This window comes from Vipera ursinii (genome assembly GCF_947247035.1).
Source record: "Vipera ursinii genome assembly, chromosome: 1".
Lineage (NCBI taxonomy): Eukaryota > Metazoa > Chordata > Lepidosauria > Squamata > Viperidae > Vipera > Vipera ursinii.
The window spans coordinates 275,190,448-275,215,923 of NC_139512.1; the positions used below are offsets into that span (position 1 = coordinate 275,190,448).

General features: G+C 39.0%; 1 protein-coding gene across 1 annotated transcript in view; it reads right to left on the reverse strand.

Moving 5' to 3' along the window:
• Positions 1-25,476, reverse strand: part of CNKSR3 (CNKSR family member 3) — a 76,297-nt gene that overhangs the window by 42,689 nt on the left and 8,132 nt on the right. The gene's annotated exons all lie outside the window — the stretch shown is intronic.

The following is a 25,476-nucleotide window of genomic DNA, read 5'->3' on the forward strand; positions in this document are numbered from 1 at the left end:
GGTGGCAATGGCTGCCAAAATTGTGTTCAACTTGTGTTCAGTATAGAGAATTGTGTCTCAAGGTGCTTTTTCAGGAGCCCTTTCTTGTTTTTTCTTTGAAGACGTTTCTCTTCTCATCCAAGAAGCTTTGTCAGAGCTGAAGAAGCTTCTTGGATGAGAAGAGAAACGTCTTCAAAGAAAAACAAGAAAGGGCTCCTGAAGAAGCACCTTGGGACACAATTCTCTATACTGAACTCAAGTTGAACACAGTTTTGGCAGCCATTGCCACCCAATTTATTACAGTACTTTCTGGTCTGGAAAGCACAAAGTCAAATTGTGTAAACCCTGAATAGTTACATAAAACTTTGAGTTAAGTTATCAGCCTTTAAAAGTGCAGGAGTTTGTGCCTTATTTCATTTAGCACTCTACAGATAACAAAGAAATGGGATAAAATGAAACTCTGGCATGCCAAAGAAAACAATGCAACTGTTATTAATCCATTAGTTCAATGTGCTAAAAGCTTCTTTGTCTGAATAAATTCTTTTCCAGGGCAACAATCATAAAATCAAACTAGGGCACCTAACAAAGAATCTCTCAACAACTTAGTTCAGCAAAAACCAAGTATCTAACTTTAATTCTTAGGCAAGTTATACAATATATGTGGGCGGCACAAAAATCCAGAACACCATTTTTCAGTACAGTATAAGCACTGAATATAAACTCAGGCACATCATCCTCAAACAGGTGAGTATGGAAGAAATGACATCTCATCCAAGTACTAAATAGAGGGGAAGTACCATCCTAGCTATTTTTATTAAAATGCAATGGTTGTAAAACGTTACTCTACAAAAGAACTGCAAAAACCACCTTTCTCTCTCAGCGCTTGACCAAAGATACAGTACAACAAAATGCTAATGTTTTGGATATGTAAATAATCACTTCTTGGATGTTCTAAGGAAAACTACATTCCTCACTTCTACACCCAGCCCCCAAAAACACTTTCCCAGCCCTACACAAGATTCCACCTTTGCACTGTAGCAGAATTAACAACATTAGAGTATACAATTGCTTCCACACACAAAAAAAGTCACTAAGCTAGATTAAAATCATCATGTTCCATATAAACAAACACTAAAAAAGGAGAAGGGGTGATGTTTGGTCACTCATTTTTAAAGTAAACATTGTTATGGGAATAATTTACATTTAACACTAATTCAAACGTGTGTTTTGAGGAGGAAGTTAATACAGAACTGTTTTGCTTCTAATATCAGGGTACTCTTTTGAGGAAACTGAATGGATCTCTGTAAAGAGATCTAAATTGAGATGTTCAGAATCCATATGCACATCAAAATCATGCCTACTATAATACTGCTGCAATCACATAAACTGGAAGTCCCTTCAAGTAGAGTCTGATGCTTGATAATTTCATGGATACCTCCTTGCAATTTTCTTTACAAACAATGAGGAATGTGTTTGTTAAGCAAAGACTGTTTTTAGATTACTTCCATTCCTAGATTAGTTGCATCCCCTGGAAGTCCTTACTATAAAAGAGAACAAATGTTCATATATTGTAGAGTTCTTGGCAATAAGATGACAACAGTTTTCGACTGTTGCCTTTTGGGATGTTCTTCAACATCCCGGGTTAAGTTAGACACTTGGCATTTGGGGGAGGTGTCCCATCTATGCTTTACCCCAGGGGTCTTCAAACTTGGCCCTTTTACGATTTGTGGACCAACTCCCAAAATTCGTCAGCCAACATGCCTAACTGAGGAATTTTGGGAGTTGAAGTCCACAAGTCATAAAAGGGCCAAGTTTGAAGACCCCTGCTTTACCCTGTTTTGACCCCGTTTAGTTTTTCAAAATCAGTCAAAGCTAGCTATATGATAATTTATTAAATTTATTATGCCACCGATCTCAATGACTATGGGTGCCTCACAACAGCAACAAAAATACAATAAATAAAACATAAAAGCTAGAAGACAGAAGATAAAATATGGCAAATGAGATAGATGTGTGAAATGAAGGGAGAGGATCTCACTCTCCTTCATCAAAGGCCTGGATAAAATAAGTAGAGTGGGGGCCATCTGGATCCCTCATTCCAGAAGGTAGATGTTACTACAGAGAAGGTGCATTTCCAGGGTTCCAATAGATTACATTGTTTAATGGAAGGAATATAGAGAATATAGCAAAGCTACAGGATCTAATTGGTCAGGCAGATGTTATGGGAGACAGGTGGTAACCAAGCTCTACGCCACATAGGATTTTATAGATAATAACCAGTCCCTTGAAATAACTTGGCAACCAGTGTAGCTCATGAAGCAGAGATGCTACATCAATACCGCCACTGCATTCTAGACCAGTTGAAGCTTCTGAGTGATTTTCAAAAGCAGGCCAACTACATTGCAATATATTCAGATAACCACTTGTGTATGAGTCACTTTGCAGCTTGAGGGAGATGGGTGGTCTAGATTATATGTGTGTGTGTGTATGTAAATTAAAAAGGTTGTATTGTTAATATTTATAGTGAATCCTTTAGCTTACTCCTACTTGCAGAATCAATGTGCATGCATTCAAGACCATGCCAACATATACTGAATCACACTGGTTTTGCTCATCACTTATATATCATTGTTATGATGGCCAACATTATTTGATCAGTGCATACAGAGGACTGACAAAACAACAGGGTTTAAACACTGTGCTAAGTCAGGAAGCTTTGCCAATCATGATTTATTTCATTGGCAAAGTCCATAAATCATGCTAAGCCAAAGACTATCGTTTTTAAAGCATAGCTTGTTATGTCTGAAGGACACAGTTGAAAGCACAGAGTAACCAAAATAGAATTTTAACTTCTGAGTAATTTCTATGACTGAACCAGATTACACTAACATAAGAGATTTAAAGGAACAGGACATGAAACTACTGCTGATCCAGTGTGCTAGTTACCTCAATGAGTAACAGCTGAAAACGTCATCTGAGCTTTCTCACCAACAAAACTGGAGGAGACTGGTAGCAGCAGTCTAATTTTTAAAAGAGAAAAAGCTGATGTTTCATAAATTCTAGTAGTCTCCATGTGCAACTCCCTTCACTAAAGGGAAATTATCATTCAACAATGCCAGGTTAGTTAGGTCATGCAAATTATATTGTCAAATGACTGAGAAAAAACTTCCCATTTGATCATTCCAAAGCAGACAAAAAAAGGTGTTTGCTATTTCAACAATTTACAGAGAGGTTGTTGTTACTAATATTATAGGTCATTTAAAATTATGACACCCTTCCCTCGCCTTAAAGCAGGACTGAGGCATATTCTTCGAAAAGATCATAGATAGATAGTATAGATCAACTGAATAAACAAAAGAGAAATTACAGGTAGTGCTCAACTTACGACTGCAATTAAGCCCAAAATTTATGTTGCTAAGTGAGAAATTTGTTAAATGAATTTTGCCCCATTTTATGACTTTCATTGCCACATTCATTAAGTGAAGCACTGCAGTTGTTAAGTTAGTAACAGTTGTTAAGTGAATCTGACTTTCCCATTGACTTTGCTTCTCAGAAGGTTGCAAAAAGTGATCACATGACCCCAGGACACTGCAGCCGTCATAAATATGAACTAGTTGTCAAGCATCCAAATGTAAATCACATGACTATGGGGACGCTGCAATGGTCGTAAGTGTAAAAAGTGGTCATAAGTCACTTTTTTCAGTGTCATTGTAACTTCAAACAGTCACTAAACGAACAGACTACCTATACAACAATTGCACATTATAAAGTCTTCAGTTATAGCCATTATTTTGCTTTCAACTCCTTTCCAGTAAGGATGGACAGTATGAGGCCATCCAGACATTGCCATAACTCGTACTACTCCTTACTATAATAAGACATTTATAATACAACAATCATTGATGTCAATATTACAGCTGCTGGGAAATGTAATTCAGCATCATTAGTAGGATACAGGTTCCCCATACCTGCAATGTGATCCCAGAGTAACAAGTAACAGAAATGGGAGCTGGATAAGGCCTGTTATGTTTGGGATTTTGACTCCTGGTTTACTTAATAAAATGAGCTTTCAAGTACAATACTGCAAGATTAGGAATAGTTCACCAACCTACCATATTCAACCAACATGTAATCTTTCAGCACGACACACGAGCTGGAGTTGAACAAACAAAATGGAAACAAAAGCACATTCACCGATTTTTTGCAGACACCTGGTATTTCAAGTTTCAACAAAATCATATACAAAGGCTGGTGGCTTGCAACTATCAGATGCAATATCAACTGAACTAAAGAAACACCTGCCCAGAGAAGCAAGTTTGGGCAGTATGTGTGCCACCACAAAACCATCTGGATGGGTATTGCTGAAATATGACACCCATTTAAAGCTGAATGTTGCCTGGTCAGAATAAGATCCCAAACTGGTAGTTTGCATTCTTTCAGGATTTCCTGAAAAAGGAGAACAGCCAAACTGAGGGGGGAGGGGAGGAGAGAGGAGGAAATACTTCTAATTCCTCATTCTATATCATTCTGGAGAAAATGTGGTTTAATTTTACCTCTTGCATTTTGTAGTGAAAGAAAGATATTTGCTGAAATATTTCAAGTACAACTAGAATCTGAAGCCTCAAGAAAAATCAGTCAAAGCAAGTATGAACTAGCAGGTAAACCAAAGGGTAAAACTAAGTCATAACGTACAAACCACAATGGCTCAACAGTACAACACAACACATCAAACCCAGCTTGCAGAAAACCTCATCATGCAACATTACTGCTCATATACTGTGGTGTTGCAAAAAAAACCACATTACAATTTCAGTACATTATAATTAAATGCTTGAGTGAACAGTCATATTGGCACCAACCTCCAAAGAAAGGTCAGTGCCACATAATGTAGTACTCTTAACAACTGGGAGATAAAAGAGCCTCCTTGACAAATAGCAATACAGGCAGAGCCCTCCTTTAGTGACCACAACTGGGGCTGGTAGTCACTAAGCAAAGTGTGACAGTGCTTACAAACTTACTTCAGCTTCCCTCTGTTTTACAGACTTGCAAAGGTGTTAAATGTAGTCACTGGTCACAAAGTTTTTTCAGCACTGTTGTAACTGCAAACAATCATTGTCCAAGGCAGTTGCTACACAAAGGTGGGGAGGCCGTCTCTCAAATATCCCAGCTCTAAGTTGTTTTAAACTTTTAGACTCAGTCCTGATCCTGTTAAGCCGGTTAAAGACTAGGGTTACACATGGGGCTATGCCATAATGTTGTTTGATTTCTGACTTAATGTATTATGAGAACCCATAGCCAACTATGGCTTATTTAAGAATCCATGGCTTAGGTGTTTTGACAATTTCAATGCTTTCATCCAGAACCATCCAGCACTTATAAAGCCTCACACATTATACTGATACTGGCTTTCTATTCCAAACAGCGATTTGCTTATCAGAATTTAATGTTAATTTAATTTAATTTGTATAACGCCCTTCTCCCGAAGGACTCACGGCGGTGAACAGGGCAATACATAATAAAAACAGGATACAAAAATTAAAAAGTAATTAAACAGCAATGCCCGTAAATAAATTAATACACATTAAAAGTTAAGACCAATTTATAAAACCCAACCCCATCCCATCAGGCCAGGCCGGATTGTTCAAAAAGAAAAGTTTTGAGATCGCACCGGAAGGAGCGAAGGTCGGGGGCCGTCCGGAGCTCAACCGGCAAGCGGTTCCACAGGTCTGGCGCGCCCACAGAGAAGGACCTCCCCCTGGGGGCCACCAATCGACATTCTTTGATCGGAGGCACCCTGAGGAGGCCCACTCTGTGGGAGCGCACTGGACGGAGGGAAGTTGCCACTGCAAGCGTCATAACTATGAATCAGTTGCCAAGCACCTGAATTTTGATCAGGTGATCATGGGGATGCTGCAACAGTTGTTAAGTGTGAAAAATAGTCATAAATCACTTTTTTTTCAGTGCTGTTGTAACTTTGAACGGTCACTAAACGAACTGTTGTAAGTTGAGGACTACCTGTACTTCCACCAAGTAGCTTCATTTGCATATTAAAAAAGAGCAAGGAGAAAAAGTTAGAATCTCAAAATAATGAGCTTACTCAGCTGCTGCAGGGCCAAGCCCCAGTGAAGTATCTTCAGAACTACCCCTGTAATGTCTCTCATCCGTAAACTCTATTCAGCAAATCGTTTTAATTGGCAAGCAAATTTAAATGTTCTAGAATCTATAAAAAGAAAATGCACCAATTCAATGTTTGTATACTAGCAGGATTTCAGGAACCTCCCTCCTTCAGATCAAACCAACACTCCTAATGATAGCTCAGTGTATGAAAGCTCCTCCAGTACACTTTTGTTTATAAACAGTAATGTGGTTTGAGTTATTACTCAGCTGGGGTGACCAAAGAGGAAGTTATGTATTTTTTTTAAAAGCAGAGCATTCCCCACCTCTGCTGCCTACCTTATTACCATTTGTCCCAAAAAATAAACTAGTCCCACCCAGTCTGAAATGTGGAAACCAATATTCAGTATTTAGATTCTAGGAATCTAGGAGATTTAGATCTATTATACTTTAGATTAGTCTGTGGGTCAAGAATCTGCAAATGCTGCATACAGGAACAGAAAAGTAAACATACTTAAATGCCTACACTGCACTTTTCAGTGTACACTTCTATATCCATATGTTTTTGTTTAAATCCAAATACAGAAGTACAAACAGATTAATCCATGAAGGTTTAGGTCATCTTTTTTAAAAAAAAAATGCTAGATTTTAACACTCCATAAGGCAGACATGTCAAACACAAGGCCCGGGGGGCGGATCCGGCCCGCGAAGTGGTTTCATGCAGCCCGCGAAGCCATCCTGGAAACAGTGAGGGAACGGCCCCCACTGCCTTGACCCTGGCCCAGAGACCCTCCTTCTGCCAGAGACCCTCAGATCTGTCCCACTCCTGCCCAGGCCCCAGAGGCACCCTTGATGCAAACGATGTAGAGCTGGCCACGCCTACCCAGTAGGCCATTTTTGCTGCAAGAGGATAAAAAAAGTAATTTCTTTCAAAATTAAGAAAAAAAATATATTACTTTAGAAACAAGGTTTCTTTGATGCGGAATACAACATTTAGAAAATAATGCCAAGTAATTTAATCTTATTTTGTTGAAAACTGTTTTAAGGAACTACCAGATTTTGAAAAAAGATAAAAATCTCAAAAGTCAGCCACTCTTTCTAATGCTTTGTTTATTTCCAAAACTGCCCATGAAACATTTAAACTAGTGCCATCCAAGAAGACCAGGTTCAGCCTTTCCAACTAGAGTTTTATTTATAGCATTCCAAGCAAACATCTGTTAAGTCAACAAAGGTTCTATGTTTTAGCCGGTCAAGCCCAAGTTTATTTTAAATTTTTAACTACAACTGCAAAGATTTGTTTATCATATTACAAACTGCTCTTTGTACTTCACTCGTATGAGAGTTGGGTATCACAAAACATACCCTGCTTAGTGCTCAATTCACACCCTGTCTTCCAAGATCATATATGGCCTCCCGTTGAGAATGGATGTTACAAGACTTGTTTATGAATCGCAAGGACTCCTTTGGGTGAACTCTAATAATTAATAGGTTGGCATTTTTTCCCATAACGAAATCAGGAAGCTATGTTGCAATGTTACTCGACATGAGGAAAGACCTGGGTTGGTGTGTGAATATCTCCTCCTGCTGTGTGACACAACTTTGAAGATTGCGACAGAAAAATTGTTCAAATCGCCATAATGTCTGCCTTCTCAATTTGATGTGATTGGAGATTAAGTGCCCACAGAAACTGTGGTAATACCGATAAACAAGTCAGAAGAGCACCATAGGAAGTGCACATTTGCATGTAGTGCTCTTGAGGTAAAAGAGAAGAAAAACATGCAAAACAGATGCACTAGAGTAGGTCTGTGAATGTAACCCCTATCTGTAGCACCTTAAAGCAATTCCATCTTTTCCCAGGATCAAACAGGGTTCTTTGAAGGTGAAACAACCCTCCACAGACCTCCATCGAAGCTTCTTTTGGAGACGAAACCCACAGAATACACAGGTAGTCCTTGACTTACAGCCATTCATTTAGTGACCGTTGTAAGTTACAACAGCACTGGGAAAAAGTGACTTATGACTGTTTTTCACACTTTATGACCATTGCAACATCCCCATGGTCACAGGATCAAAAACTAAGGCACTTGGTGACTCTTATTATAACTCTTATAACTAAACTAAACTCTGTTACAGGTTTGTTAAAAACAGATCCTGCCAAACCAATCTTATTTCATTCTTTGACTGAGTGACTAAATTAATAGACCAGCGAAATGCTGTGGACATAGTATATATAGACTTCAGCACGGCATTCGACAAAGCAGACAACAAGCTGCTTCTTGATTAGCTAGAAAAATATGGGATAGACAGCATCATCACCAGATGGATTTGTGTTTTTTTTTGGTTTTTTTTATTTAAAAAGTTTTACAATACATTTTATTTTTAACAAACAAAACACAACCCCACCCCACCACATGGATTTGTAACTGGCTGACAAACTCAATGAGTAATGGTACTACCTCTAAATGGAAAGAGGTAAGTAGTGGGTTACCACAAGGTTCCATCTTAGGCCCAGTACTCTTCAATTTCTTCATCAATGATTTAGATGAGGGAATTGAAGGGGAACTCATCAAATTTGCAGATGACATTAAGCTGGCAGGAATAGCCAACACCCCAGAAGACAAGCTCAGGATCCAAAAAGATCTTAACAGACTTCAACAATGCCCCCTATCCTCTAAACACGAAATTTAATGTGGAGAAAAGCAAGATTTTACACCTAGGCAGGAAAAAAAAATCAAAGGTTCAAGTACAGATTAGGCAAAACCTGGTTCAAAACCAGAAACTGTGAGAGGGATCTTAGAGTCAGCAGTGTGCGGCAGCAGCCAAAAAAGGTAATACAATCCTTGGTTATATAAACGGAGGCATAGAATCAAAATCACGTGAAGTATTAGTACCACTTTATAAATTCTTAGTAAGACCACATCTGGAATACTACATCCAATTTTGGTCACCACATTATGAAAGAGATGTTGAGACTTTGGAAAAACTGCAAACAGCAGCAATAAGATGATTAAGGACCTGGACACAAAAACATATGAAGAACGGTCTAAGAAAAGAAGGACTAGGGGTGATATGATAGCAGTATTCCAGTATTTGAAGGGCTGCCACAAAGAAGAGGGGGTCAACTTATTTTCCAAAGCACCAGAAGGCAAGACAAGAAACAATGGATGGAAACTAATCAAGGAGAGAAGTAACCTGAAATTAAGAAGAAACTTCCTAAAAAGGAAGATAATATAACCAGTAGAACAGCTTGCCTACAGATGTTGTAGGTGCTTCATCACTGGAGGTTTTTAAGAAAAGGCTGGACAGCCACTTATCTGATATGGTATAGGGCAGGGGTAGGCAACCTCGGCTCTTTTATGACTCATGGACTTCAACTCCCAGAATTCCATGAGTCATAAAAGAGCCGAGGTTGCCTACCCCTGGTATAGGGTCTCCTGCTTGAGTAGGGAGTTGGACTAGAAAACCTCTAAGGTCCCTCCCAGCTCTAGTCTCATTGATTGATTTTTATGACAGTTGCAATGTCCCAGGATCTAGTTTTCCTAACCTTTATCTAGACACAAGATTTTCATTCAATTTCAACCCCATTCTTATTTCCTGCAAAAAGAATTACTGGATGAACTATACTCTGTATTTAAGAACATGCTCTGTTAAATTGCTCACTGAAGCAATATAAGTGCTTGCATTTATGCAAGCTCCATTAATGCAAATATAAATCATTTTATCATCAAGAAAGTTGTGGGAAGTGAATGAGAGGCAAATAAAAGACCTGCTGTGCCAGATATGGGACATTATTATGGGGAGTTGATATTCTTCTCCAACTGTACTTTAATTTTATGCAGGCACAATTTCTGCTTGGCTAAAAACCTGCAGCCAGCACCCTACCATGCTCCTACTAAGTCAATAAGCAGCTTAGCAATGCAAGATTTGTATACCTTTGGAAGCAACTGATAAGAAGGGAGGAAAAAAAATCAAGGAGAGACCCACATCTTATGTTAGCCATATTATTTATGTATGTGAAAATGAGTCAGGTTATGTAGAAGTTAAAGGCACCTAGAAACCTGGAAATTGTAAGCTCTAGTCCTGCCTTGGGCAAAAGCCAGATGGGTGACCTTGTCTTTGAGCCATAGGAAGAAGGCAATAGCAAACCAGTTCCAAAATTGTGCCAAGAAAGCAGATTTGTCCAGGCAGTTCTGGAGGTCAATAATGACTCAATGTCATTTAAAAGAGGGGAGGGGTCAAAAAGATGCAAAGGTTAGGACTGCTATGCTGCAATTTAGTCTATCAAGGTGGTTTTCATTCAAGATGGTGCTTCATGCTAATAAATGATGCAGTTCACCATGTTGTGGCAATATCATCTGCCTTCATTCGTACCTTTGTCAAGGAAAGGGTCTCTTTGAAACTTGTATAGCCCCTTTGCTTATCACAAAGCTATATTAAGGCCTTCTATCATACATTTATCCAATATTTTTAAAAAACTGAGGGACAGAACCAATAATTATGACACAGAATAATAGCATATATTAAACAAAGCATATATTATTATATAGTATAGTATAGGTAACCCAATGTACGATGGGTTATTTAAGAACTGTTCAAAGTTATGATAGACTAAAAAAAAGTTACTTATGACCCATCCTCAAAGTTATGACTACTGTACCATCCCCATGATCATGTGTTCACACTTTGGGTGCTTGGCAACCAGCTCACATTTACAACCAGATGCAGCATCTTTTAGTCATGTGACGGCCTTTTGCAATGTTTTCCCATATTCTGGCAAAAAAGGCCATTGGATAAGCTGTATTCAGACATATGACATGATTTGCTTGACAATCACAAGATTCACTTAACAATCATGACGACTATCCTAACAAACATCATTAAAATAGTAATAAAATTGAGTTAAATCACATGATGATTTGACTTAACAACAGCATTGACTAATGATCAAATTACAAGGCTCTACTGTGATCCTAAGTGGAAGATTACTTATAATTCTATGTAGGGATGGACAGCATAAAATATATATTTTTAATAATGCGTAAAATACATCATCATGTACACTCTGAAAACATTTAAGGACTGTTATATTGAGCATGGTAAAAAAAAATTCTGGAATTAAATTTACAATATTCAGAAAGAAAAGTATTCTGGCATGCTCATGGCTTAAGGGGGGGGGCTGCTCTTTCATTATATTTGCTATATGTCATCCTGAATGTTTTCAGCCATCAATTTGTTGAGTATTTGTGCTTAATTCAAGAGAATGTTGTTCTATGAAAATACTCTTTGAAACAAAATGTAAGCAACAAGAGGTAGTGTAGTCTAGTGGTTAAAGTGCTAAATTAGGACTGGATAGACTCAGGTCTAAATCCACCCTTAGCCATGGAAGAGAGAGAACCATAAGGGATTAATTTTCTCAGTAACTTTAACAGACAAAGCTAATGGTGGTAGTTACAGTTCAGGAAAGACCTCCATGCCTGCCTTAAAGCTGTCTTATTTTTTTCAAAGAAAAGCTTGTCAAATTAGATATATGAATTAAATTTCCAAGCAGATATATCTGAGAACTTGGAAATCACTGTACATTCCATGAATGGTTAGTTGCTCAGATTGCCAAAAACCTATAAATAACTCACAAGAGAATGACTTTGTCATTTAGAAATAACAAATGCATTTGTGCAAAATAAGTCTATTTTCTCCTTCCATGCTTTACATTATCTATTTGCTTTACATTATCATGCCAGCCAGGGTTCCTGGAAGTTAAAATAAATCAACATCTGGAGGGCCAAACTGCCCATACTTGAAAACCTACTTTAGTTCTTTAGTGCCCCACATGACATATAAACCTCCTATTTTATTATCCCACTCTCACCCTATGCCTTTCAATCAGTATTTCTTTTATTCTGGATAGCAGAGAGAAGAACTGCTGCTTACAGATGTTTCTGTACGACAACTCCCAGCATTTATTATTCCTGGCCACACTAACTGGAGTTGCTGGGAATTTTATAGATACCCATGAATTTCATAGAAATCTAATTGCAGATATAAGAAGAAGTTTTTTTATTTGCTCTTTTGCTTTTTCAACTTTAGAAAAACCAATTTCTGACTTCATGCTATGGAGGGACAATCCCAGTTTCACATTACTTTTAGTAGAAAAATCAGACTTGTCTCTATTCGGATCATCATATGCAGCCTGCACTTCTCAGGAAAAGTTACTTTACTGTAGTACTGTACATATCCCACCCTACACATAGCAGACACTCAGCAATTATTCAATGCAGGCCATAGATATTCTTTCACCAAACATCAAAACTTCAACTTTATATCTCCAAACTATTCACATTGAAGTATTCAACAAAAAAATCACCTTTCTCTCTTATTTAGTAAGCTTCAAGCATTCACTCTTATTAAGAAATCCTTGAATCTGTGTCAACAAAACTGCTTCACATCAATGTAAAAAAATGTAAAAGTATTATTTGTCAACAGGCACACACAAATTTTTAGGGGGAATGGAGCTTGTGTTTATGTACATTCACAGATCATATGATACTCAGAGACTAAATCAAGTGACCATATAACTTGACGGAAATGTTCCATTTCCTTTTGAAATATTTCTGATGAAGCTAATCTAACCCCGTTGCTTTTTCCCCCCTAAATATCTTTGTCTCTTACAAACTGTCTCCTACTGGTGACAGATTTGTTTCTAATTTACATTCTTTAGGCATGCCTCAACTAGTTCTACTCACAACACTCTTCTGGCAAAGGAGGTAACAAACAATGACAATTACACACAGTTTTCATGACAGCACTGAGTTAAGCTCTCTCTAAGGATGTCATCCTCATTCAAGATCTACAGCTGCCTGCCAATTAATGGTTAAGACATTAGGCTTACTAATGAGATTGTGAGTTCAAGTCCCACCTTAGTCACGAAAGCCGGCTGGTTGATCTTGGGTCAGTCACTCTCTCTTAGCTCACCTCACCTCACCTCACAGGGTTCTTGTTGTGGGAAAAATAGAGGAGGAAGGTACACTGGATATGTTTGCTGTCTTGACTTATTTGTAAAAGTAATGAAGGCCAGATGCAAATAATTTTTTTTAAAAAAATAAATCTTAAATCTTATTAATAACACCAAAGGCAAGGCAACAATATCTTAGGAAGAGATTAAGTTACCGTACAGTCATTACTACAGATCCCATATACTTGTTCACATAGGCTAGAAAGTCATGATGGACTTTATTGACCTTCCCCTCTTCCCAAAATCTCCCTCATCTATGATCATTCCATGGACAGCCAAGGTTGAATATTTTTGTGGTTGGTTAACTAAAAAGTTCCACAATATTGGTTAGTTGACAGAACCCTTTCAATTAACTTCAACATCCGTCAAACCATTGAGACTGAGAAGACTCACGACAGATGCACAAGACTGTCTGCAAAATGTACATGCAGCTCACCGAGGATTCAATGAAATGCAGATCAGAGATCATATCTGAGGGTGCTCTATTTTCCCACGGTGATCAGTAAGTTCTGAATATCCTAGGACAAAACAATGCAACAATGGGAGCACTGACTATTCGATTATATGAAAGTGGTCATCCTTTCTCCTTTGCATCAATAACATTAATAGCATGTCAAATCTGTCTTACAAATTCTTGAATGTTTTCTCCAAAAGAGATTTTATTTTTATTCACCTCAGGTTGATTTGGGATGTAAAAGACATTTTGTTTAACTGTCCCTGATTACTGTAAACTGATAGAGATTATCAGGGATGGGTTCTGCTGTTGTTTGTCACAAATCTTTCCATCCCTCTGATGTTATGGTGGCTGCATGCTTCCTGAACAAAAGAAAGACCTATATATATATGGAATTCCCTCATTATGCATTCCTTACAATTTAGTTGAACTATGGAAAGACGGAAATGACAGGATTATTTAAAAAAGGACATTCATACAGTATGCCCACCTTACAACTAAACCAAAAGCCTTTCACTTCACTTGTGAAAATCTTTTGGAGGGAAAAAACTAAATTCCATTTCTCTTCCACCAAACTGAATTAAAATGGTTGAAAGACATGTACAGTAGTCCTTCACTAATAAATTTAAAACCTTACAATAAAGACCCAAGGAAAATATAGATAACAAGCTGGCAGCAATCTGTAATTTCAACATACGGTTAGTTTCAACACTATGCATGACAACCCTATATTTGCAAAACTGGAGCCAGGCGATATATAAATCCAATAATAATAATAATAATAATAATAATAATAATAATAATAATAATAATAATAATAATAATAATAATAATAATAGTAAGACAACCACTTAGCATCTCTCAGGGTACAAATATATCCCAAGCTAATGGGATCATGTTCTAAGAACTTTGCTTAATCCCTGTAAAGAATGGCTATTGATCATGAAGCTACACTAAGTCACAGTACTTTATCAATACAGTAAAAATAGTTTGAAAAATATTTATACTTTCTTCCATATGTGTTGGGAATAAACTCACAGATTTCTCAGCTAGCAAAAGCTACAAATGCTGAGAATTCTGAGAATTACAGACCTAAAATATCTGGAATCTGCTGAATTATAGTAAGCGGCTATACATTGCCCATACTAATGCAACATTCTTAACACTGCTATTTTTTGGATTTTTCACAATATATCGAACCATAATCTTAATCCTTTATTTGGCCAAATGAGATTAGACACACAAGAAATTTGTCTCCCAAATGCACTGATTTAAATATGAGTGATCACAAAAAAAGCCAACCTCAAAACCAACCAAGCTTACCATGCTGTACCTAATACTTTTAATGGATTTCAGCAAATGTATTATATGAGTATTGCCATTATACTGTGTCTTATGTACTGTAACTAAAGATTTGCATCTTAAAAGCGGGCATAAACTATTAATGCAGATAAGTTCCACTACAAGCCTATACTATTTCTCTTACTCTTTATTAGTAATGGAACAACATATTTAAGTAACGAAAAAAAGCTCTCTAATGCTGGAGGATGTTGCTCCCACCATTTTTCTTATGGGCCTTCTACCTGATAACCAAAAAGAACTGGATGGTCCAAAAAACCAGACCAACCACATTTTAAAGAACCTAAAGCAATATGCAAATTGATGTTGATTTGAAGTCTACAAAGACAAAATGTATATCCACCACAATGAACAAGTTAATGGATGTATCCATTTATTTCCTTTTTTGAACCATACAACAAACTAGACAGCTTCTAATTAACTGGCATTTCATCTGAACTGGGAAATTATGGATGACATAATTCAATTTTGACACTACTTGCACGCTTCTGCCAGATATTATAAAATGTTTCAAGTAATATAAATGGTATAAATTATGCAAATAAATTATATACATTTGGATATCACAATATTCAAATGTAATAGATACCTTCCCTCACATCTGAAAGCTAACCTGTTTTTTCCATTCATTTAATTGTCTTCCTGCAACAGAAATAATTACTGAAATGTAACAAGCTTCTATGGCACTGGTGGCAAACCTATGGTATGCGTGTCAGAGGCAGCACTCAGAGCACTCTCTGTTGGCATGCACGCCGTCACACCAGCTCCACCTCCCCGCATGTCCCCCTCCTCACCAGCAGCCCCCCCAGAGGAGTTGTTCCCAGGCGCGGCCCACGCAGAGCAGCGCAGCCAAGGACATGGCAGCCAGACAGCAGGGACACGGCTCTGCCCTCATGCCCCATCATGCACAGATGATTCTGCGGGGCGCCAGTGGAAGCCGTGGCTGCCATGGTGATGCAGGGCTGCCTGGGCAATCTGCTGTGGCAGGCCGTGGAGGCGATAGGTGGTCCTGCGGCTGGGCGGGGGGGCAGGGAGAGGGATGGGCAGGGGGCGGGGCAGTTTTTGGGAACTCGGTGTCTAAAAGGTTCACCATCAACTGTTCTATGGGATGAAATCTAAGGATCTGAAAGAACTCCTTAATAAAGAAAGCAAGCTATAATTTTTCCCATCCTGAAAACTGTTTTGCGACACAAAAGTCTTAAACAAAACCCAAATGGTTACGATACAATTATTCTTCCCCTGCATTAAAAAAAAAGTTTACTTTATTCCAAGAACAGAAAATGGATAGTGATTGAACAAAATCAAGTAGAAACAGAACACCCAACTTCTATCCTGCATGGTTTCATGCCAATTGTTAAATGTATCAATCTGACTTTCATTGGTTAGGCCTTTGGAGAACAGCAGTTGATAGCCTGAAAGAAGGCTATCCATCAGCAACTTTCCTGGTTGATGACGCAAAGATCCTTCAGCATGTTTTTAAGGGGGAAAAAGAGAACTCAAGAAAACAAAGCAAATTCTCTACAGCAGAACTGAAACAGAGCTAGCTTTCAGTGTCAAAGGATGGAAAACAATCTCTCAAAGTTTGAGAGTGTGCGAAAGTGCCCTCACAAATTGGGAAGACAAGTTAAACAATCATGATGCAGAATGCGAGGAAATCAAGTTTTTTAATCTTTGTCCCATATAAATTTTGCAACTTTGGGAAGAAAAAGCTATGATGTGATTGTCTCAAAGAAAGGAGGCAGTAAACGCTAACTAGCCATTGGTGTAACTTTGTAGCTTTACGGTAAAATATGCTTACTTTGGGGAGTTTTTGAGTCTGTTTCTATTTGGAATAACTTTAGTTAGGCCTCTGCAGTGCTTCAAAATCAAAGGGAAAGAGATGCTTTGGAGCACACTGTATCAAAACATAAAACACATTCAGTTTAAGAAGGTGCTAACAGATACTACAAACACCCTCTTTCACTGCTCCAAAACAGCCTTTTCCCTTTGAATTCAAAGCACTGCACAATCCTAATTTTGAACTGTTGAGCTGAAGCCGCACGCTGACTCTTTAACTAAAAAGTATTAGGAGATTTGTGTTCCTAAGTCCTTCTCTTATCCAGAACCTCACTGGATAACCTCAGATTATTATTATCTCTTGATTTAACCTTCCTTGCTTGATTGTTTGTGAAGAGGAAATAAAAGGGTCACATGCCATCTGAGCAATCCCAAGAAATTTTTACACACCTAAAAATGTGAAGCACAGGTTTCTGCAGGCAAAGCCAAAAAAAAAGTATCTTGTATCTGTGTTATAAATAGTGTCCTTTGATTGACAATTCAAAGAGGAACAACTAAGAAATATGTGCTTACTATCTTTTTATATATCTAAAATGTTTGGTTCAAATATTGCCCATCTGGCCATTTTTGCAGAAAAGGAAAAAAAAAGCTTTTACTTGAATGTGTCTGAAAAAACAGATAATTAATCTGTAGTCTTTAAGTTGTTTGCATGTATTAAATTCATATTTAATTAAAAAAGTATTTTAAAGAAAAGAACATTTTTACTGTATCTTTAGTTCTTCTCACTTCATATTATCTAACAGATTTTTGTTATGTATTAATACTATTTTATATAGGATCTGCTACTTTACCTTACTTAGAGCCCATTATACTGTCAACATTTCTGGCAATAAAATAGGAAATTCAAAAGTAGGGATAATTAACTGCCAGCCCATGTGCTAAATCCAGTCACCATTTCATTTGGCCCAAAATTTGCTCCAAGTATTTTACTCCACAATTCTTCGTGATATTCACATCCAATAGAAAAATAAAAGGGGGGAGGGCAGCGAAATTGACTTAAGAAATTCCCATCTCTGCCTGTTGCATCATTACCCAGCTTTTGATAGCTCTTTCTTCCAAATACTTCACATAACCACTGGCGCTACACAGGTTCTCCATCATTTATCTGAGCTAAAGTTTCCTGTGAATAAAGTTGCTTCCTGGTGACCTCATAGGTACATCTGCTGAATGTAGTTTTCTTTGCAACTGGACTGAAATAATTCACTCTTTCTATTTTCTGGGAAAGGAATTTGATTGATTGACTGACAGATTGATTGATTGCCATCTCAGAATAGTTCACAACTCTGGGATTAACTACCCAATTGCTAATCAGCTACTATCCTACTTAGTTTTTAAATATTGGGTCAGGCCAGCTAGGTGCTAAATCCTTGCTCTAACTTCTGATACCTTTATTTTGATACTGGTTGGATTTAGACGTTGCCCTAGACCAGTGTATTTTAAATAATTTTTCTCTCAGGACCACTTCACACTTTTGAAAATTACGGAGGACCCCAAGAGCTTTTGTTTTGGATAGATAAATAGATAGATAGATATTAAAATTAAAATTAATGCATTCCCTGCTGTTACATGATTTTCTTGATTATTTGATGGGATTTTAATATTATTATTTTTCAACACAAGCTAGCAAATAATTTTGATCTTGTGGATCCCCGATAGAATCTTTGGGAATCCCCAGAAATCATAGGACCACACTTTAAAAAATACTGCCCCAGGTCATATTATAACTTGTGAAGATTTTAACTCACAACTATGGTTTGTAAACCATCCTTCGAAGGTCAGTAAAATCAGGACCCAGATTGTTGGGGGCAATGTGCTGACTCTGTAAACTGCTTAAAGAGGGTGGTAAAACACAATGAAGTGGGTATATAAGTTTAAGTGCTATTGCTATTAAGTAAAAAAAAAACTTGTCCATGCCCCAGATTTAAATGGACATTTAAAGCTACCAGCAGCCTTAACACCTAAACATCAACATGTTGATACACCAACATGTAAGTGTTGTAGCTGTATCACATATTCTTTCCATCTTGATTCACATGCAAAATTTCCTTTAGCAAGCCCTGAAGTCTCATTGGGACTCGGTGGCTCAGTGGGTTAGGAGGACCCTGAGCTTGTCGATCAGAAGGTCGACAGTTTGGCGGGTCAAATCCCGAGTGCCGCGTAGCAGAGTGAGCGCCTGTTACTCGTCCCAGCTTCTGCCAACCTAGCAGTTCAAAAGCAAGTAAAAATGCAAGTAGAAAAATAGGGACCACTACAGTGGGAAGGTAACAGCATTCCGTGTGCCTTAGTCATGCCGGCCACATGACCACAGAGATGTCCTTGGACAAGCGCTGGCTCTTCGGCTTTGAAACGGAGATGAGCACCAGCCCCTAGAGTTGGAAACGACTAGCACGCATGTGCGGGGGAACCTTTACCTTTACTTTTACAAGTCTCATTAATACATAAGTTTTACCATCTTTGGTTGTGAATTATGTTAATGTGATAAAACATACAGATTAATCTCTTTATCCAGAAGAAATCTCAACCCACCCATATGGTATCTATCAGAGAAAAGGGTTGGCAGACAAGCTTGGCTGTTCTTTAAAAACATATGCTGCAGACTAGCAACTGTGAATGCAAAATTTATTCAAAATAATTACTGTTAATTAATCTTTCCCAAACTGCTGTCCTCCAGATGTGCTAGATCCCAATACTCAGAGGTTCTGCTGGGAATTCTGGGAGTTGGAGTTCCAATTCATCTGGTTGTGCTCATTTGCAAGAAGGTTGTAATGAAATATCACTTTCCATATGTATCATGAAAGGAATGCTATAGCAACTTACGATCTAAGACCATTAAGGCTTATTTCTGAGAACACAAGTAGACATTTTTGCAAAGTTCTCAGAAAAACAGGCCAATATAAACTTTCTCAAAAATTAAAATTTCCAAGCCTTGATACATTTGCTTAGAAAGCAAACAATAGAATTTTTTTAAAAAATTAGTGATTCAACTAGAGGCAATGCTTGTTTGAATGCTCTTGAAACAAACAGGTTTCAAAGGATAGCAAGTTTATATGGGCACATCTTTACAAAAAAAGGGGGAAAAAGCAGATGGGCTTTAGCAGCTCTCATTTAGTTGTTTCACAACACAAAAATGAATGTAGTCACTCTCAACATTTTCTTTAGCTGATACATTCCTAAAGTGTTTTCATCTTGTACAACTCTTGGGTAGCCCACTCTCCATCCCAGAATTCTCAAGAGAATCCTTGGGGTGTGAACTGAGCCTCTCTCGAGGGGATACTTATGCTGTATAATGCTCTCACAAGATGTGTCTGAATGTCTTGGGCTATGGATAAAGCGTCTCTTTATCACTTCTGAAAGACAATGCAGGGATTTTTTAACAATACACTGTTATGGTTTCTAAGGGTACAGGTCATGAGCACAAAAGGCCCTTTCACTTTCTCACTTTCTAATCCCAATTTTATCTGGACTTTATATTGGACATTAGTTTTGGAATCCTACAATTGTTTGAAAACCTTCCCCAAGCTGATTTATTTATTTTATTTTATTTTATTTTAATTCCATTTATATCCCGCCCTTCTCCGAAGACTCAGGGCGGCTTACAAGCTTAGCAGTAGCCTTCATTCTATGTATATGCCTGCTTATTAGGGCTTTCACCCCCCCCCCCAAACGGCATTATTACAAAGTCAGCTTAATTGCCCCCAACAATCTGGGTCCTCATTTTACCTACCTCGGAAGGATGGAAGGCTGAGTCAACCTTGAGCCTGGTGGGATGCGAACCTGCACTAATTGCAGGCAGCTGGTGTTACTTAAGGAGGCATTAGCCCACTGCTCCACCAAGGCTCTTGATGTCTTGTGCACAGAGATGGAAAGACTCAGATTCCCACAATGGAACAAAGAAGTTAATGGAACCAACCAAGATGGCAGAATTAAATACCTTGATTAAAGAAAAGACTCTGTTAGCTTTGTTTCTACGTGGAAACACTTTTGACTTTTTGCTAAAACCAAAAGAAATGTTATATTAATTTTGGGATTTGCCAATTAGAATTGTGTGTGATTGTGTAATATTGCACTTTGGATCAAAAGATTAATGTATTTTATATCTGTAACTGTACTGAAGAAAGTTGGAAGGTACCCTTTTTCTATTTTTTTTCTTATTCCTCTGTGTTTTATATTTCATATTTTGCAGAAATTTAATAAGTTATATTTTAAAAATAACCAATTTAGTAAATCACCCATCCAAAAAAAGAACAACACAGATTATAATGACCATCAAGAACAGGAGGGGAAACCATATTGAGGTTGAACACACAATCCAGATTTCTCTAGAAGGGACTAAATCAGGAATGACTGATAAAAGCATGAATCAGGGGCACATTTGGATTTTGACAGCTTTGACAGCATGTCATAAGCACTCTCCCAAAATGATTGCCAGGACATGTCTGGCCAATTATAAAGCAGAAGACAAAGTCTTTGTTGCCTCATGTCACTTTATTTTCTACAAATGCTAACAGTTATCAGTCTATGGGAATATAAAAGCACTGTTGGAAATACAAGCTTTGCTTCAGCCTGGTGTTCTGTTTTAAAGTATACTATTTTCTAGATCTGTGAGCTTCTGAGATACAGAGCAGGATAAATTCTTCAGAACTGGTGTGGATGTGGCTCTGGGGCTCGTAGTCCCCAGAAAATATAAATTTGTGTTAAAGACATGGCAGACACATATCACTGCCTTATCCCTCAAATCAGTTTTTCCTGGCTCCCTGTGGCTACCAAATGGCCCCAGGAAAAAAAATCCAGTTGCTGGCACATATAACAAGTATACTCATTTGTGATCTGAAGCACCATTCATATTTTATACAGAACAAAAGTGGGGCTTCAAAAATAATCTGGAAACAGTGCTTCTGACTTCACAGAAGCACAGTATATATTCATTAAGGCAATCCCCTTTTTTTCCTGGAAGTGTCTGGAAAAAAGTTGCAGAGTTGTTGTTACTCAGATGAGGATTAAAGACCTTGTGAATCATTTTCAATGCATGCAAAGCTCTAAAAAAACCTTAAAAAGGTAAACTTGGGTAGAAGGTGCTTGGCAGGCAGAAAGAGACATAGTGATAGACATTTTTTTCATTCCCAGGTGCCATGCCAGGAACCTGAGCAATAAACCTTTAGAATTTAGGAAAAGCTCTCACAACATAACCTGGTGGGCACTAACCCAGCAAGTGAAGTTTAGCAGCAATAACTGTTATACATCCTTCAACAGGACACTCTTCAATTATCTAGAAAGGTGTAAGAGAAAGAGTGGCAGAATCTGGGGCTGGCGTGAAAAGAGGAATCAGCCTAGAATCGCTACGTAATCACAAAGTCCAACACCTCTGGAATGCTGTTGATGCTTATCTAGTGCAGGGCTTTTCAGCCAGTGGTACGGGTACCACCTGTGGTACATTGGCACCTGGCAGGTGGTACGCGACCATCCTAGAAAAGTGGTAGCAGGGGAGGGGAATGAGCTGAACCAGTGGCAGCACCGCACAAGCCTGAGCAAGAGACGGCTGGAGCTGCAGGGCTATCAGGGCTCAGCAGAAGCACCAGGATCAGCACTTCTTCAGAGCTGTCAGGGCTCAGTGGAAGCGCCAGGCTCCACCTGGAGCTCGGCGCTGATCCTGGAGCTTCTGCTGAGCCCAAAAGAAGCGCCGATCAGCTGGAATGTTGCAGCATCTCCAGGGTCTTGTGATTTACATTCAGATGCTTGGCAACTGATTCATATTTATGACGGTCACAGTGTCCCAGGGTCATGTGAAGTAACCAAAACCTACTGCAACCACCCAGCAGAGGGGGGGGGAATAAAAACCAAACACCCGCTCACCTCACCCCTGCTGCCAATCCTCAACAGAAATGTTCACAACAATGAAAACCTCGGACAGGAGGAAGAGCGCCACCGGGCAGGCAGGCAGGTGTCTTGCTCGGCTGTGGCTTGGGGGGCACTTTTTTCAGTACCATTGTAACTTAGAACAGTCACTAAGCAAAATGTTGTAAGTTGAGGACTACCTGTACTTCATCACTGTTTTCCTTTTTTTTTGGTCAAGTTTTTGACACTTTGCTAGGCAACTGGTGGTATTTGGACGTTGCCATATCCTAAAAGTGGTACAATGGGTGAAAAAGTTGAAAAGCCCTGATCTAGTGCCAAGAGCCAAAATAGAGCTGACCATTAGTTCAGTAGATTAACTGTTAGATGAGTAGATTCCTCTGCATAGGCATGAGTAATAATAAATCATTTTAACTGTAACTTCACGTGGTCCTGCTCTTTTGCACTAACAAAAGGCTGTGAAATGTCATAATATTAATCTGCGATTTTTAAAACTGGATTTCTAACATTGGATGAATAAACTTTTATTTGTTGAAAAAGGAAGGGGGCTCAATCTTTTTGTCCTTTAGATTTAAGTACTAATGGGTCAGTTTGCACATCACCAAAATCCAAAACCAAACAAACCATATAATGGTTTAGCTTAATGTGTGAGCCAACTGCTTCTTTCCAACCTGCAAAGTGTTTTCTTCTTTACTCTTAAATGCCACTTCAAAATATTAATTGCTTTGTACTCTGTATTACCAAGAATGCTACTTCTCATTAAAAAAGTAACATTCATGTATAGCATTCACTTTGACCAAGTACAATGAAAATGTAAGAACTGCACATGGAAATCAAAGCTGAGATAACAGCCTGTTCTTAACTTACACCATTTAAAATGTAACTTAACACCAACGTAATTAGCCAGCTGTTGACTTGGTTTTAAATAGTCCCTAAGAAATCCAAAAGCAATGAATTAAAATCATTGAGTGCAGTTAGTCCTACCCTTGATTAATCGGTGGAAGATCAGCTTCAATAAACAGCAGAAGAAAGCAAGTCAAAGTACATATTACAACAAATATGAAGGACTTTTTTTCCCTCTAGGACAGAGATTCAATCAGAATAGAGCTGGAAGGGACCTTGGAGGTCTTCCAATCCAACCCCCTGCTCAAGCAGAACACTCTACCATTTCAGGCTTTTTGTAAAAACTTCCAGTGATGAAGCATCTACAACTTCTGAAGGCAATCTGTTCCACTGGTTAATTGTCCTCACTGTTAGGAAATGTCTCCTAAATTCTAGGTTGCTTCTCTCCTTGATTTATTTCTATCCATTGTTTCTTGTCCTGCCCTCTGGAGCTTTGGAACATAAGTTGACCCCCTCTTCTTTGTGGCAGCCCCTCAAATACTGGAATACTATTATCATGTCACCCCTAGTCATTCTTTTCTCTAGACTGGCCATACCCAATTCTTCATATGTTTTTGTCTCCAGGCCCTTAATCATCTTATTGCTCTTCTTTGCACTTTTTCCAAAGTCTCAACATCTTTTTTGTAATCTGGTGACCAAAATTGATTGATACTGTAAGTTTTTGTTGGCCTGCCTGAACTATAATTTTCATTAACCTTACCCAGCATGGCCAGTATCAGAGAGAGATTATTACTGCAGTCCAGCAACAATGCTAAGGATATATCACCCATCTTATTTTATTTATTGGATTTTGTTTCCACCTTTATTACTTTTTTTTTATTTTTTTATTTTTTTATTTTTATATACCGCCCTATTCCCTGAGGACTCAGGGCGGTTTACAGGGAATTAAAAATCCAAAATACAAAAATTAAGAACAAATTAAAAAAAATATTAAATTAACCCTGTAGTCAGTTAAAAAGAACCCCAAATTAAAAATTCCTCCTCAGTCTGGGCCCGAGAGCTGAAAGAGCCAGGTCTTCAGGCCCCGGCGGAATGATCGGAGGTCGGGGGCAGTCCTCAGCTCCACCGGCAGCTGGTTCCAGAGGGCAGGCGCTCCCACTGAGAAGGCCCTATCCCTGGGTGTCACCCGCCGGCAATCTCTCACCGGCGGAACCCTGAGCAGACCCTCCCTGTGGGAGCGCACTGGGCGAAGGGCGTTTGATGCCGGCAGCAGGTGTTCCCTCAAATATCCCGGACCCAGGCCATGTAGGGCTTTATAGGTGATAACCAGCACCTTGAATTTCACCCGGAGGGCAACCGGAAGCCAATGCAGCTCGCGGAGTAGAGGTGTTACATGGGAGTATCGGGAAACCCCCATTACAACTCGCGCGGCCGCATTCTGCACCAGTTGAAGCCTCCGAGTGGTCTTCAAGGGCAGCCCCATGTAGAGAGCGTTACAGTAGTCCAAACGGGAGGTCACAAGCGCATGAGTGACTGTGCGTAGGGCGTCTCGGTCCAGATAGGGACGCAACTGGCGCACCAGGCGAACCTGTGCAAAAGCCCCCCTGGTCACGGCTCCTATGTGATCTTCAAAATTGAGCCGTGAATCCAGGAGGACGCCCAAGTTGCGAGCCCTATCAACGGGGGGTATCATCTCACCCCCCATCATTAGAGGTGGAATAACATGGTTAACCCGAGACGCCGATATGCACAGCCACTCGGTCTTGGCGGGATTGAGACGAAGCCTGTTTCTCCCCATCCAGACCTGAACCGCCTCCAGGCACCGGGACATCACGGAGAGGGCATCACTGGGTTGGTTCGCGGTGGAAAGAAAAAGTTGGGTACCATCAGCATACTGGTGATACCCCACCCCAAAACCATGAATGATCTCGCCCAGCGGCTTCATGTAGATGTTGAACAGGAGAGGTGAGAGAACCGACCCCTGAGGAACTCCACAAATGAGAGACCTCGGGGCGGATCTCTGCCCTCCTGT